Source organism: Myotis yumanensis, unplaced genomic scaffold (assembly GCF_028538775.1).
Source record: "Myotis yumanensis isolate MYYU_CA2020_CCGP unplaced genomic scaffold, mMyoYum1.0.hap1 SCAF_2, whole genome shotgun sequence".
NCBI classification, from domain to species: domain Eukaryota; kingdom Metazoa; phylum Chordata; class Mammalia; order Chiroptera; family Vespertilionidae; genus Myotis; species Myotis yumanensis.
In genome coordinates, this window is record NW_027223753.1 from 12,157,784 (window position 1) to 12,173,332 (window position 15,549).

A 15,549-nucleotide genomic window follows, 5' to 3' on the forward strand; every position below is an offset into this window, starting at 1 on the left:
TCTTTACTGAATCCCCACTGTGTGCCAGGTACTCCAGCTTTACGCACTAACTGCCCTTTCTCGGAGGTTACAGACAAGGAACTTCATTCCGTGTTTATTGTGTCCCTTTCTAGCCGTGTGACCTCAGGCAAGTCACTATCCTAAGTCTCCATCCCTAATCTGTAAACAGGACGTGGAAACAGTGCCTGCCTGCCTTGTTTGGGCACTGGAAGGATGAATCAGAAACAATAGGATATGAAAGGCCTTCTCACAAACACTGCACAAGGAGTAGTTATCACTAACATGAGGAGTTGCCCCTCCGTTTAGGGTACAAAGCCATGCAACCCGGAGGAAAATTCAGGCAATAGATGATCAACTCGGGGATACTTACAAGTGCCTACCTGGACCACATCACCCATCTCGTGGGAATTTGGTATGACGATCTCACTCTAGCAGGCTCCTCCTGACTCCATGCCCACCCTGGCCAGGGGGCCCTGCTTTCTCTGGGCCTCTATGTTCTTCCTTCCTTGAGACATTCTCTTCTTGGGTTGCTTGGCTTTCTCCCGGCTCTGAGCTTTTCATTAGCCTCTGGCCAACTTACACTCCAGAGAGTGTCCATGGCTCTAACACCTGCATGCAGTTCTCCAAATCCACATCTGCCAACAGCTGTCCCCCCACCTGTCACCCTCGGGGGTAACCAACAACACACCCTCCCCAGGAACTCTGCAAGGAACTGGGTTGCCCATGCTTACCTTCAAAGATATTTTAGGTTTACCAGTTGCCCTGGTCTGGAATACCTCCTACCCCTTCCATAGGAGACACACACAAGTCCAACAAAGCAGAAGCAGTTCAGGATATTTCCCAGCTGTACCTCTAATAATTGAGCACCTGGAAAGTTGCTTCACCTCTATTCCTTTATCGGTAAAATGGAGAGAATAATAGTATCTACCTCTTGGAGTTTTCGTGAGAATTCAATTAGTGTGTGCAAAGTGCTTAGAATAGTGCCTGGCGCATAGTCTATGCTCAATAAATGTTAGTTCATTACTCCATCCTCCAAGATTCAAGTGAAGAAGCTTCCCCTGGCTGCCGATTTCTCCCTCTGAGCTATTGCCCACACTTGTGTAGGTATTGACTTTTTCCTAACTTCATCCATTTTGCAAACATTCACCAAGTTCCCACAGAGGTAAATTAAACAGGGTGCTGGCCCCGGGGAGCTCCAGCTCAATAGAGAGGACAGGAAACAGATTATCAAAATCCCAGATAAAGATGCAGGATGGAGAGACCAAGGAGGATCGCTAGAGAAGCCCAGGGGTCCACTGGGTTTGGTCAAGATGGCTTCCAAGAAGGAGAACTAACTGAACAGAGTCTTAAAGGGTGAAAAAGTGTTAGTTGGGTCAAGGAAGGGAATAGGGGCTCCTCAGACAGAGAAGAATAAGAAAAGGCCTGACCCCTTTGAGGAACCTCTGGTAATGCAGGGTGAGCAGAGCAGAAAGGGGTGTGGTGAGGGGCTAGAGATGGGCTGAGAGGTAAACAGAGGCCAAATTGCAAAAGGCATTCAATGCCCTATTGGAAAGCTAGCACTTCTAGTGCAACCTGGTACCCTGGATCAGAGCCTGGAAAAGCAAAGGGACAATACTGGAAACACTGATGGAATCTGTCATTTTGTTAATAGCGTTGAGCTAATGCTAATTTCCTGATTTTTAACAAACATCCCATGGCGAAGTGACACGTTAACATTAGGGGAAGGATAGACAGGAACTCTCTGTAATATCTTTACAACTCTTCTGTGAATCTAAAATTATTTCCAAAAAATTTTTTTAATATACTAGTAAGGCTAGGACTTTATCTTGAGAGTAAAGGGAAAGCCACGGAAGAGTTTATAGCCATGAATAACCAGGTCCAATTTGTGCTACAAAGATTTCCCTGGCTAAAGTGAGAGATTGGAATGGGTAAGACTGGACCCAGAGAGAGAATCTCCCAAAATCCAATAAGCTGTTGGGATGCAGAGAAGGGAGCAGATTTGAGAGCTCATCAGAGGGTTGAATTCAAGGAATTTGCTTTTTCTTTTCTTTTTTTTAATATAGATATTTATTTATTATTTCAAAGAGGAAGGGAAAGGGAGAGAGAGATAGAAACATCAATGATTTGAGACAGCTTTGCGCAGTGGCAGCATCATAGCCAATGAGGTTTATCAGAGGCGCGATTATTGTTAATTGAAAAAAAAAATGATGAGAGAGAATCATCAAGTGGCGGTTTCCTGCATGCCCCCAACTGGGGAATTGAGCCCTCAACCCAGGCATGTGCCCTGACTGGGACTTGAACCATAACCTCCTGGTTTATAGGTCAACACTCAACCACTGAGCCACACCAGCTGGGCAGGAATTTGCTTTTGATTGGACAGGAAATAAAGGGGAGGGCTGAACCAAGGAAGATACTTGAGTTGCTGGATTGAGCAATGTGCTTGCCAAGATTCTTTGATTGCAAGTGACAGAAATACAATCAAATTATGAAGGAAAAGGGTAAATGTTACCCAACGACTCACCCCTGTCCTGAAAACAAACTGAAGGAAGTGAAGTGGTGGAGCTGACTTGAGGAGTGACTGGAACCTGGGCCTCAGGCACCTTGAGGATACCCTCTTCCTGAATGTCTTGGTGTCACTCTCTATCCAACAGCGAAGAGCTCGGGGGACTCATATCTTTAAAGCCTGTAACCATTAGGAAAAGACATTTTTCCCATCAGCTCTAGTTAGAAAAATCCCAGGAAAGAGCTATGATTGGTCAGACTTGATCAGGTGTCCCTCTCTGCACCTGGCCCTATGGCCTGAGGCCTAGGAAACAATAATTGGCCTAATTTGGATGTTTTCCACTCCCTTCCCTCTGGCCAGGAGGTAAAATGCTGATAGGCTGGTCCCATTAGAACTAGACTGGAAGAGGAACAATTATACCAAGAAAATAAGTGCTGTTACCTGAAGAAATATGGAAGAAACAGGCAAAGGGATGGATGGCAGGGTCATTTCCAAGGACAGAGAAGGACAAGGGAAAAGCAGGTGGAAGAGGTGGAGCACAAAGGAAATGGGTTTGGTTCTGGACTTGGGAGATGTCAGGTGCCTGGAAGGCCTCAGGCGGAGAAGCCCCACAAGCTCAGGAGGGGTCTTCTCTGTGAACTCCATTTGGCTTCCTGTGAACTTGAACAGTCAAGCTTCCTTTCTCCAAAGCCCCACGGGCTTCTGGGGCCTAATGCTTTTAGCGCTGATTGGCCCTCACAGGCCCTTCTAGTCACGCTGACTTATCACAGCCCACACACAGCACAGCAGCACAAGATGGATAGATGGATAGTTGGATAGCTGCATGAATAGATGATTGTAGAAATGGGTGGATGGATTAATGGATCATGGATGGTTGAATCGGTGTTTGGTTGTTGGATGGATGGGTAGGTGGTTGAATGGATAGGTGGATGGGTGGATCAATGGATAATGGATGATGGATAGTTACATAAATAGACAATGGTAGAGATGGATGGATCATGGATGGTTGGATGGATATTTGGTTGTTGGATGGATGGATACAATACTGAGATGTGTGATACATCTTCCCAGTGCACACTGAACTGACAATTCAGTGGAAAACAATGATACAGAAATGGATTATTGCAGTAGAGAGAGGCATAGAATCTAGCTGGGGGGGGGGGGGGGGCGAGGGGTGGATGCAGTGGGTAGGGTCAAGCCGGAGTTGGTTAGCCTGTCAGAAGAGGAGAGATAATGAAGGTAATTTCAGCCCTCAAGGAACTCACAATCTAATTAAATAACTAGCCACTTCAGATTATTTCTGAAACTGAACCAGGTATGAATAAATCTATAAACAGAACACTTAGGTAAACAAGGGGTTCTTTAAAAGGCAGTGAGCTCAGACATATAATAAGTCCTGATTCAAAACATCATTTTCTCCTTGGAACCACCTCAGAGTTAATTCCCCAAATTTGCCAGAACACACGCATTTCTTTGTCCCTGCTGCTCAGCCTCACCTCCTCCCTGGGCCGCCTGTGCTACCGTGATAGGAAAATAAATACACGAAGCCGTCTCCTCTGTGCACGCCCGCAGCTGTGTTACAAGGTGAACCAGGCCCAATCATCTCCCGAGAACAGGCAATCAGAAGCGAACCAAATGCCCACAAGCTCGTGTGGTGCTGGCCTTCCCGTTAGTGGTTGAGGTTTCAGTCTTAAATAGGAAACAATTCGTGGCATGAAATCTGAGAAATTCCCAACCAGGAGTAATTGCATGAGCCCCGGGCTCGGCCTTGGCCCTGGTTCTGCCACTGGTCGTTGCACCCCGTGCGGGAGGGGGTCTCCAGGATCCCCCGAGACGATTTCTAAGCTCTCAATTCTGATCTTCAGCAACAGACATATTTTTTATTTGCAGTTTAAAAATGAAGGGATTTCAAGAATTTTCAAAGATCGAATGGCCTGAGGCAAAGTCCCTTCTGATCTCTGAGCCTCTATTCACCATCTGACACGGGGAGGCGATCGGCCATCCAGCCTCACAGCGGTGCTGAGGGGGCTCAGATGTGACCACGTCCATGAAATGCTGACAGACTGCAAAGCTCTGCACCAGTGAGTGAGGGATGGTCTTCTGGACATTCAGAGGGTGTGGGCCCTCCCCGTGAATGTGAGCTGTGTCACACGAGCTCTGAAGGGCCCTTAGCGGTCTGCTGACCATCTCTGGCTGGGGAACCAAGGCCCAGAGCAGTGCAGGGACCCCTCCTGAGTCTGTGGGACTGCAGCTAGGTCTCCTAGCAACCAGGACGCTGCCCAGACTGCTCATCACAGGTCCTGGCCTGGCCAGAGCCTCCATCCTCCAGGGTCTCAGATTTGGTTCAGTTTCAGGAAGAATCTGAAGTGGCTTCAGATTCCAAATCTCTTCTGCCTGCAGTTCCCCCAGCAGCACCAACCACATGTGAGGTGGCGCCCAGGCAAAGACACCCACCCGGTGGCAGTAACAGTGGTGACAGGGCAGCTGGAGAGTGGGTGGCCGAGGGAGGTGTTGTTTTCCTCTGCTCGGTGCTGGCACACAGGGAGGCTCACGAAGATTGCTGCTGCTGCTACTATCGCGGCTGCAGGCCAGCTGGGTTGGGGTGGGGCGGGCGGGCGGGGTCCTTAGGGAAAATGGCAATGGTCCAGAGCCATCCTCAGCCCAATCTCTGGGCAGAAAAGGGTGCTAATAACGACTTCCTGCCCTTTGCTGACTACCTGGGATGGGCCAGGCTCCAGAGGGTGGTTACCAGCTGGCTTGTGGAGTCAGGTGCCATGTGTTCAAGTCCAAGTTCTGCCATTTACTACCCTGTGTGACTGCAAGCAGAGAGCTCATCTCTTTACTCCAGTACCCTAGTGTGTAACGATGGTTTCACCGTGGTGTCTCCCTCAAAGGGCTGTTGGGAGGATTACATGAGATAGTGTGGGCAAAGGGCTGTCGGGCAGACTGCTGATAAACAGCCTCTCCGATGAAGACGTGGATGCAGGAGGTTCATGGCCGGGGGGGCGGGGGGCCTCTTGGGAAGGCACCTGCGAGGGGTGTGGAAGCAGGATTGGGCAGAAGGAGACGCTGACCTGCTCTGAAGCTGCCACAATCTGGAGTTCTGGGGCAGGCTCACCCTTCAAGTTCTCCCACACTGAGGTCAGGGGGCTGCACCCCAGAAGGGCTGTGACCTTAACTTGGGCTAAGGGCAATCCGAGGAGGCTCTCAGCATCGAGCTCTCAGCAGGCAACACTCCTGGAAACTGGAGGGTGAGCTGCCTCAGTCCTGAAGGGGGGCCTCGGCCGCACGCTGCACCATCCACACTAAGAGCCTGTGAGGCGAGGGACCAGGTCTTGTTCACTGAACCCAGCACATCAGGCAGGCAGCCTGTGGCGACTCATGAATGAGTGAGTGAGTGAATGAGAGATTAAATGAATGAAGTGATGGAAAAAGAAGAGTCGCTTGGTGTGATTTACCCCAGTCCTCTAGAAATGGCCCCCCAAAAAAGGAGAGAGCCCTTGCCTCAAAGTCTTAATACTCCAATCTTGCCATGACCCCTCCCCCTGGCCCATATCACTCCCCAATATGACATAGAGCAGCGGTTCTCAACCTGTGGGTCGCGACCCCTTTGGCGGTCGAACGACCCTTTCACAGGGGTCGCCTAAGACCATCCTGCATATCAGATATTTACGTTACAGTTCATAACAGTGGCAACATTACAGTTATGAAGTAGCAACGAAAATAATCTTATGGTTGGGTCACAACATGAGGAACTGTATTTAAAGGGCCAGAAGGTTGAGAACCACTGAAGAGGGAACCTCCCCCAACCCAATTCAGTGAGAACCAAATTGGCCCCCAGACATGTGGAACTTGTCTAAAATCATAGAAATTAGTCTTTAAAAGCTTGTCAAAGCCAAATGAGGAAACTGAGACCCAGAGAGGGGACATGAGCTACCCAAGATCACACAGCAAGCTAGCAGCCAAGCCTGACGCTGCTCCAGTCAGCCAGCCCTTCCCAGACTCCAGCAAACCCAACCAGCTCTTGTTCACAGTTGTGCTAGCCCAGCAACCCTGCTGTCCCCTCTCCCTGGGGGGTAGCGAGTGGAGAAGACATCTCTTCTCCCTATGCCTACTGTCAACAGGACAATTGGAAGTTCTCTGGAGCCTGCAGATCCCTCGGCCTCCGCTCTACCCCCTCCCTTCTCCTCCCTGGGTCCTCTTGCCTCACCTTGCCTCTCTGGCCACCAAACTCTGCAGAGGCTGTAAGCAAGCGAGCGTGGGAGGTTGACACCAGGGAGGCTGCAGGTTGGAAATAAATTCTAATCAAACACAGAATCATTCCATCTTCTCCCTCTGCTCGGAGGAGAGCGTTTGGGCCGGGTATTACTCATATGTTCGGAGAGAAATCTTCTGAGGCTTCTCAGAGCCAGAGGGGAACTGGCAGGGTTGGGAGGATAAAGATCTTTTCTTTTTTTCCCCCAGGCTGGTTCTTGCTTTGATTACCTTCTTTCTCTGCCTCTCATTAGGGCAGAACTTTGAGAAGATAGATTTCACTTGGCCTTTCTCTCCCCATCTTAAAGGCACAGGATGTTGGAGGGATGGGGGTGGGGCCAGCCCTGTAGGTTACGGAAGGCTACAGGAGGGGACACGGGGGATGGGTTGTGGTAGCCATTGAGGACAGGGGCCACTAGCAAGGAAGCCACGAAAGAAAGGATGTCCTTTCCAGAAGCAAGGACCCAAGGAGTCCCGGATAATAACTGTGTTATTCTTGAGGACTTTAATGCCTCTCTATCATTCATCACAAACCCACCTCAATCCTAAGTCTGTCCACAAAATGGACCCAGAATCCAAACCCCTCTCTCTTCTCACAGCTAGCACCCCTCCCCCTTTCTGGTCGCCATCATCTCCTCTTCGGACCACTGTAGGATCCCCGCCATCTGCAAGTGGGCCCCCCACTCCATCTTTCCCACCCCCCCAATAGTCCCTCATCCAAGCAGCTTTTAAAAGCTTAAATCATGCCCCATCCCTGCCCTGCTGAGAACAGAATCTAATCCAGCCATGGCCGGCGAGGCTCTCTCCTTGTTCTGGCTCCTATGCCCTCATCTCCAGGCCCCAGCCACCCTGCCCTTCTTCCTGACCCTGGAGAATGCCGACCTCTTCCCCGGGAATTGCTGCAAAAGCCCCTTCCTCAGAGGAGCTTTCCCCACCCACCTGAGCTAAAGCAACACCCACCCCTGTCACTCAACCACATGGTCCCACTTCCTCTCTGGAGAACTTTGCACTGTGTCAGTGCAACTAACATGATGCACTTAACTGAGTTCCAATGACCTCTCCCCAAATTCCCTGGAGTTCCGGGGGTGGGGGGTGTGAGGAGTAAGAGACATCTTGTATGAGATCTGGAAGGTGAGAGTGGAGCAGCAGCAGCTACGAGTGTTGATTATGGGTCAGGGCTGGGCAAACCCTTGTCTCAGCGCCACCTCCCCCTCCCCGTTGATGAGGGATGGCACGTGGACCTGCAGCTCCTCCAGCTCCACCTGATCTCCCCTTCAACTTCTCCGAGTTGTGGGCCAAGTGTGTGTGCAGGTTGATGGTGAAGGGTGCCAGCTTGTCCAACGGGTCACTCACAGCACTGAGGTTGGAGGTGGGGAGAGACAGGTGCGGGCTCCAGAGCACTTGCTATCGCCCACATCCAGCTTTCCCTCCTGACCACCTGGCCGACTTGCAGCAACTCAGGCCTAGCCCCAGATGCAGCAGCCTACACAGGCTGCCCACGAGTTCCCACACTTGAATGAAGTCTTATTCTGTACCATTCCTAGTGGTGCTCTGCTCTGATTGAAGCCCGATGGAAGGTAGTTCAGTTATAATATGCTTGTTGACTTCCTCACCACACCCGATGGGGAGATCTTTGAAGGCAAGGATCCTGTCCACCTTTTCACAGCTGGATCCCCAGCACATGGAACAGAATCTGGCATGTAGCAGGTGCTCAGTAGTAATTGAAGGACGCAATAGCGTCCATTATCTGGAAGGACTTGGCGAATAAGAAGACACTATACACATGAAAAGATGACTGGCCCACAATCTCCTTATATGCATCTAGGACATGCACAGCACCAAGGAGACCTGTCTCTTCTGCCTCAAACTGCATCCTAACCAAAGTGGTGCCCCACCCCCAGAATATTCCTCCCTCTCACTGCCCACCTCCTCCAAAGGATGGCCAAGGCTTCCCATCTTCCCATCCCACCTCTTCTAACTCCCAACTCCCTCTGTTCTGGTGCTTGCCTCAGGGTCACAGAGGTGGCCATACCCAAGGTCACCAATGCCCAGATGACCACCAGGCCCTGGATCTCCTCAACACCACTAACCACCACCCTCTCTTCAAGCTCTCATCCCATCTGGTTCTGCTCCTGTTTCTCAGAACATGCCCCCTCTGACTTTTCAGTCTTTCAATGGACTGTTCCCAGGGTTCTCTCCTCCATCCCTGAGCTCCTAACCCCAGGCAATAACACCCACCATCATCACGTGACCCATTTCCTTCAAGATCATAATCTCAGACCTTTATCTCCCAGTTGCAACAACTCTTCTGATTCCCCCATTTCCAATGGTCTACAACCGCTGTGACATTTTGACACAATATTTTTGGGCTCAGAAGCATCAAATGTTTGTGTCCAGTTGTAAATTTGTGCTTTTTATTATCAAGTGCCATTCCCAACCCACATCTCTGACCCTAGACCCATTGAGTATTGTAAACAGACCCTTGAGAAGAGAAGGGAAGGGAAGGGAAGGGAAGGGGAGGGGAGGGAAGGGAAGGGAAGGGAAGGGAAGGGAAGGGAAGGGAAGGGAAGGGGAGGGAAGGGAAGGGAAGGGAAGGGAAGGGAAGGGAAGGGAAGGGAAGGGAAGGGAAGGGAAGGGAAGGGGAGGGGAAGGGAGGGGAGGGGAGGGAAGGGAAGGGAAGGGAAGGGAAGGGAAGGGGAGGGGAGGGGAAGGGAAGGGAAGGGAAGGGAAGGGAAGGGAAGGGCCTCAAACCACTCATCAGATGCATCCAAGCTCAGCACCAGTCATCCTTTACACCCCAACTCACATGCAGGGCTCAGCACGTGACAGGACATAATAATCATGTATTGAATGAATCCAAGAAAGGATTCGTGCCATGGGAGGGGAGTAAGTGCTGATTCAATACCAAGGACGGGGGATTGAAGTACTTAGTGGGAGGCCAAAGCACTCCTCCAGGCAAAGAGCACAGAGATCCAGGGGTGAATGAGATGAATCCACAAGAGAGAAAAGTCAGGGAGGGCACCCAGCCATGGTGACTGAGATCCTGGGGGCCATTGGCCATTGGCGTGGGTGAAATCTTCATCTCCAGCTTGTAAGACTTGTACAGTGAGACTCAGGGGAGGGCAACCATATACTAACCAATCTTAGGCCACCCAGTGGTGACATGACATCTCCCTGAGCACCACGTCACAGCCAGCTCAGAACTGCCACCCCAGGGGTCCCAGCCCATTCCAATTGCTCCCTGGGCATCTCTAGTCACCTGGGACTCTGCTTCTGCAGGGGGAATGTCTGTGGAGAACTTAAAGCTCCTGGAATAACTCTTCATTGACATGGTGCTTAACAGTTTGCAATGACCCTTTGCACATCATCCAGGTAGGTATCACAGATAACAAATAAGGAAACTGAGGCTCAGAGATGTCACATGACTTACCCAAGAGCTAGCAAGAGGTTTGGTGAGATTTGAACCCAGGCCTGTCTGACTGGGACCTTACTGTCCCCACTCAAATAAGATGTCTTTCGAAGAATCTAGACCCAACTGAAATTCACAGTAGAAGGCACACGAGATGTTTGATAATGCAGTCGATGCACATATCAGTGTTCAAAATACAGGATAATGGCACCAACCCGTGCTGAGTAATACACAGTCGTTATTGAGATAGGTCGTTTCCTAGTGCCCAGTAAACGCACCTACTAGATATGGATGGTGATGACTAATGTTACCAGGGAGGGTATCACAGGGACATGTTAACACATAGTTGGATTATCAGCCCAATCAGTTGTCACCTAGCAAGAAGCAGGGCTCTGGGGACAGGTGCATTTGACAGGTAGTGGGTGGAGATGAGGGAGTCAGGGGAGAGTGGAGAACTGGGCCAGGGAAGGCAGCAGAGTAGAGAATACAGGCCAGGGGTGGGAGGATGAGGGTGCCAGGGACGAGAAGGCATGCCAGGGACCAGGCCGCGGTTTACAGGCCAGTTTTCAATGACTCCGTTTGACGGAGGCCCCACCACTGGTCAAAGGAATCCTAGTCGTCGTGGTGATGGCAAGAATGGTACCCATGCCAAAACCGGTTTGGCTCAGTGGATAGAGCGTCGGCCTGCGGACTGAAAGGTCCCAGGTTCGATTCCGGTCGAGGGCATGTACCTGGGTTGCGGGCACATCCCCAGTGGGAGGTGTGCAGGAGGCAGCTGACCGAGGTTTCTCTCTCATCGATGTTTCTAACTCTCTATCTCTCTCCCTTCCTCTCTGTAAAAAATCAATAAAATATATATTTAAAAAAAAAAAAAAAAAAAAAAAAAAAAAAAAAAAAAAAAAGAATGGTACCCAATGTGCAGCCTCCTCCAGTTGCATCAGATCCCTCTTCTCTGCACCCACAGAACCCTGAACTTGCCTCAGTGTCTGGTCATCTGTCTGCCTCCCAGATCACAAAATGATTTAAAACGAGGCACTCTGATCCTGGGGTTGGATGGATGGATGGATGGATGGACGGATGGATGGACGGATGGATGGGGAAATAGGAGGATGGGGAGGTGAGGGGTGGTCAGATGTTGCAGTGATGATTATCGTGGTCACATAACCCCATATTCCAAGAAGGTTTAGGAGAAACATTAAAGTCTAGCATAGACCCCAGGTCAGGGCCACCATCCCAAAAGCCCAGCTCATGCATTATCAGTAGAAGGGCATCTACTGGCCTTTACTGCATTGAACTTGACGAGGAGTAATCACTGAACACCTACTGTGTGCCCAGCACAGTCGTTTGCTGACCAGCTGGCCGGCTGGCTGGCTTCCTCTGGCAGGCTGCCGGCCTGGCCAGCCGACTGACAGAATCCATATCAGCTTACACAGCAGTTGGGCTTCCTTCCCTGCAAATGCCCTTGTCTCCCTGGATAGAGGGAGAGTGTGATGATGACAGGGGTGGTCAGAATGATTTAGTCTCAACTGTGATGCGCCCAGCCTGGGGAATTCTCGCTGTCATCAGGTGGTGACAGTTTATGGCTGGGGCTATTTAAACAGCTCGGCTATATGTTTCCACGGGCATCATATAAAATGGTAAACAAGCAGATGAGAGGCGAAAGGGACAGTCTGATCTGTTTGGGGAAGGATTACTTGGGAGCTGCTGACCCGGGGAAAAGAAAAATATTGACATGGGTGTGTTCCCAGGGTTAATGACAGGGCTGACTCCCTCTGGTCACCCTCTTAAATCCAAGAGAAAAGTGTTCCTGAGTGTGTCCCCCACTATTGTGGCTTAGGGGAAATAATTTATCCTCCCATCATGATGAAAGTAATACATCTCCATTGTAAAATATTTAGAGAATTCCGGGAAGTAGGAAAAAATAAAAAGCATCCATTAATCCTCATCCCAAAGAAAACACCATTGACTTTCTCTTCCATTGTTTTATTTTACATTTTTTTATTTCATATATATATATATATATATATTTGCAAAAGCTGAGATGATGATAATAATTGCTAATAACTAAATCTTAACACTTATATATGCTAGGCATTGTTCTAAGTGCCTTACATGTATTAATTCATTTAAGCCTCCCAGCAGCTCTATGAGGTAGGACTATTATTATGCCTGTTTTACAGATGAGAAAACTGAGGCGCAGAGAGGTTAGCTTGCCTAAGTTCACAGCCACTGAGGAGCAGACCCAGGTTCAAACCATTCCCCAGCACTGTTCTCCCATCATAGGTCCAACTTACATTCTCTTTTATGCCTTGAGCTATGACCTATGCACTTTCCCGTGTCAATGCACAAACTGCAGGAACAACATTTGAATGGTTGCTAAATGTTCTGAGGGGTGCACTACAGTTTACTTAGGCACGCCCCTATTTGGGGTATTGTTTTCCCTAATTTTCTGTGTTCTATGCCATCACCAGACAGTGATGAACAAAGCTTCACAGAAGAAAGCCACTGCCTCCCACTGTTTCCTTCCAGGGAATAAGTTTACCCCCACCCACCCCTCTGCCGCCACACAAAGTGGGCCCAGCTCCTCAATAGGACTTGAAAGCAATGGCTCCTAGCGCCCAACTCTCCACATTGCCTTCCTCCCCCGCCCCCGCCCCCCCTCACAAGACAGAAAACCCGGAATCAGAACTCCCAGGAGACTCCCACCCTGAACCAAATATATCCACGCCTGCCTCCGGCAAGACAGTGGGAGCAGAGCACCTGTCCCCTGGCCACCTGGGCAACACACCTAATCTCTCCGAGCCTCGTTTTCTTCCTTGCAAAACGGAAGCACCGATGCAAACCCTGCCTCCCCCCAGTAGAAAGTCCTCTGTTAGGATCCGATGACATAACTGTCATAAAAAGGCTTTTGAAACTGGAAAAGAGCTCTCCATATGCAAGAGATTGTTATTATTATATTAATTCAAGGGCATTCCCTGAGGCCTGCTGCCTGCCAGGCATTTGTGTGAAACCCTGAGGACATGGAGACCAGCCAGAGAGGCCCAGTGCTGCCCCAGAAGCCGACACAGTCAGATGGAGGAGGGCAGAGCAGCAGTGACACACAGTGGGATGACTGCCTGGACAGAAGGAAGCATCAGGGCTGCAGGAGCCTAAGTGAGGCAGCTAATTCAGGTGGAGGAGACTCGGGAAAGGCTTCCTGGAGGAGGTGACATGTCAGCTGAAACCTGGAGGAAGAGTAGGATTTGGCTAGATGGGGAGGGGTGAAAGGCTGAGAGAACAGCATATGCAAAAGCGGAGAGGCTTACCAAGAAGAACATCCTGGAAGGAAAGCATGGCCAGGGCATAGCAGGTTTACAGAGAATTGGAAAGAGAGGAGGCCTGCATTGTAGACCACACCCCCATCAGCTCTGTAATTGCCACTGATCCAGTAACTATGTAGGGAAGGGGGAGCGGGGGGGCGTGAGGAGTGCTGCACAATTCACTCCTGGGGAGGTGTCTTCACCAGCACACTTGTAGATGATGGAGCAGCATCCCCCACTTTACAGCCTGAAGGCACACAGCATTGTGGGAAGGAACCCACAGCGATGGGTGGGTGGGCCATGCTCCATAGAGCAGTACAGTCTTTAGAGGCCTCCCCCCACGCCTCTGCCCACCTTGACCCCCCTTCCTCGAATTTGGCTCCATTGCACCCCAGTAGGGCTACCCCAAAGCTCACATTTGATGGATCTCCAAGAAGCTCAGGGAAAGAACCTACTAGGCACTGGGTATTCTATCATTGGTATCACCTTTAAATCCTCCCAACAATCTCCTGAGGCCTGGGCTCATGGTCCCATTTCACAGATGAGGGCCAGGAAAGCGAAGTAATTATTGGGCCCCAGGTCACCGGTGGAATTCGTGCTTAGGGTTCAGGTTCATGTAGGCATCAGAGAGGCCGAGCTTGAAGCCTCTGGACTGGTGATCTTGGACAATTAGCACTTCGTTCACCCTCCATTTCACACGCATCTGTGGGTGCGATGGTGCTGCTCCCTCGGCTGCGGGGAGGCCTGGCTGAGACATGAGCCTAAAGCACGGAGCATGGAGACTACACAGCAACTCAGTGGTCATCAAACACGAGCCTGGCTCTCCCCACATGCCCTGCCAGTACCCACTTGCCCGAGGCCGGGACTGAGGTTGGATTGAATGTGAACTCTCACTGCACTCACAGTCCCAGGCACAGGCTTGTGCTGCCTGAGTGCTGGGTTTGGTCAGAGTCCAAGATGACTGTCCTCTCCAGCTCAGCAGGGACTCCAGGGAGACACACAGCCCCGTTGCCCTCTGGGCATCTCAGAAATGCCCCCCATGAGGTCCCTTTCTGCCAGTGATGGGCTCAGAGCCAGGCCACAGAGGCCCAGAGAGACCACCAGGGCTTCCGCAGGCCCCGGCCGAAAAGCAAGGGAGTGAAAGTCCTGCTGTGTCTCCAAGCAAGATCCCCAACTTTCCTGTGCCCCCGTTTCTTCACAGTGGCAGGAGCTTCATTGGCCCATGAAGTCCGCAGCGGGTGGGGGTGATCTATTTCCTCCTCAACAAATACAGGGCGGGGCAGAAGCAGGTTTACAGTTGTTCATCTGGAAAATAACACAATAAATAATAATACAAGAATAAACTCTGTTTTGTGTACTCACGATTGTAAACCTACTTTTGCCCCACCCCGTATTTAGACACTGTGCTAGATGCTGGAGGGAGAGTGGAAAACAAGACATTTCCCTGCGGAAGCTTCCATCCTCTGGTGCCTCTGTTTCCCCATTTGTTAAATGGCAATTATCATAGTCTCATCAGAAGGTTGTAAGAATTAAATTAATGAAAATATGTAAAGCGCTTAGTACGGGGGCTGGCACTTAAGAAGTGGCCCCACGGCCCTAGCTGGTTTGGCTCAGTGGATAGAGCGTCGGCCTGCGAACTGAGAGGTCCCAGGTTCAATTCCGGTCAAGGGCACATGCCTGGGTTGTGGGCTCAATCCCCAGTGGGGGACTTGCAGGAGGCAGCTGATCTGTGATTCTCTCTCATCGTGGATGTTTCTCTCTCTCTCTCCCTCTCCCTTCCTCTCTGAAAGCAATAAAAATATATTTTTTAAAAAAGAAGAAGAAGAAGAAGAAGAAGAAGAAGAAGAAGAAGAAGAAGAAGAAGAAGAAGAAGAAGAAGAAGAAGGAGGAGGAGGAGGGGAAGGAGAAGAAGGAGAAGGAGAAGAAGAAGAGGCCCCACAAACCCCTGTTGTTATGAGCAGTCGCATTGCCCTTCTCCGGGTTATAAGGATTAGGTGAGGTCAGACGGGTAAAGCACCGGGGTGTGCCTGGCCCTCAGCAAGCATGGAAAGGATGACAGCTGTCTCCTCGAAGGTTAGTCAACA

At 50.4% G+C, this 15,549-nt stretch overlaps 1 pseudogene; it reads left to right on the plus strand.

The window, feature by feature from the left end:
- Positions 1-2,131: 2,131 nt before the first annotated feature.
- LOC139004477 (U4 spliceosomal RNA) lies at positions 2,132-2,256 on the plus strand (annotated as a pseudogene).
- Positions 2,257-15,549: the final 13,293 nt, after the last annotated feature.